Raw genomic sequence first — 835 nt, 5'->3', positions numbered from 1 at the left:
GGGAAGGGAAGGGAAGGGAAGGGAAGGGAAGGGAAGGGAAGGGAAGGGAAGGGAAGGGAATTTCTCAGGAGCTGGGCCTGGTGCACAGTGGCTACAATTCCCTTTGCCAAGGCTCAGAATTCCCCCCATTGTCCCCATCCAGATGAAATCCATGCCTGTACCCTCAGACACATCCCAGCAAAGCACTGGAGAGCGGCAGCAAGGCACCAGAGGAGCAGGGTCAGGCCACAGCTCCATCCTGCCCCATCCCAGCTCTCTGCTGCTCCTGGGCCTCCCTCCTGCACACGGATGCTCTGCAGGGTTTGATACACAACTACACCTGGGGCCACCCTGTGAATCCCTGGAGGTGTCAGTCAGGTGGGGGAAGGATCAGAAGTGATGTGCTCTGGAGCTAGTGAAAAACTGCCCTGCTCTGCAGGCTCACCTGCAACAGCCAGGGAATAATCCAGGCTCATCCCTCACTGAGCACTGCAAATGCACCCCAAATGTGAGGGCTCCAAACCCACTGAAATTCCAATTTCCTACAGTCCCCTGCAAGTCCCTTTGCCAGACACTGCCCTGCTGTGGCTGGGACACACGTGTGCCCAGGCCCAGGGTCTGCTGTGCTGCCTGTCAGCCTGGGCTGCTGGGCTGGGCAGTGCTGCTTTTGGGCCAGACTGGCTCCAGGGGCTTACGACAGTCCCAAAAAATGCCAAAACACTGGCAAATCTGAGAGATGTCCACTTGGAGCCTCTCTTCCCTCTCCCAAGAGCACGTTCATAAACATGCACAGGAACAAGTGAAAGCTGCCCACGGAGAGGAATTATTATATTAATATATTATTATTATAATTCCT

General features: G+C 55.3%; 1 protein-coding gene across 1 annotated transcript in view; it reads right to left on the bottom strand.

Annotated features, from left to right (window-relative positions):
* The window catches only part of ARHGAP32 (Rho GTPase activating protein 32), a 146,370-nt gene that overhangs the window by 92,502 nt on the left and 53,033 nt on the right, over positions 1–835 (bottom strand).

The sequence above is a fragment of the Geospiza fortis genome, unplaced genomic scaffold, assembly GCF_000277835.1.
Source record: "Geospiza fortis unplaced genomic scaffold, GeoFor_1.0 scaffold140, whole genome shotgun sequence".
In the NCBI taxonomy this organism is placed as follows: domain Eukaryota; kingdom Metazoa; phylum Chordata; class Aves; order Passeriformes; family Thraupidae; genus Geospiza; species Geospiza fortis.
The sequence above is the reverse complement of the archived record's forward strand: the minus strand, read 5'-3'. Positions and strand labels throughout refer to the sequence as shown.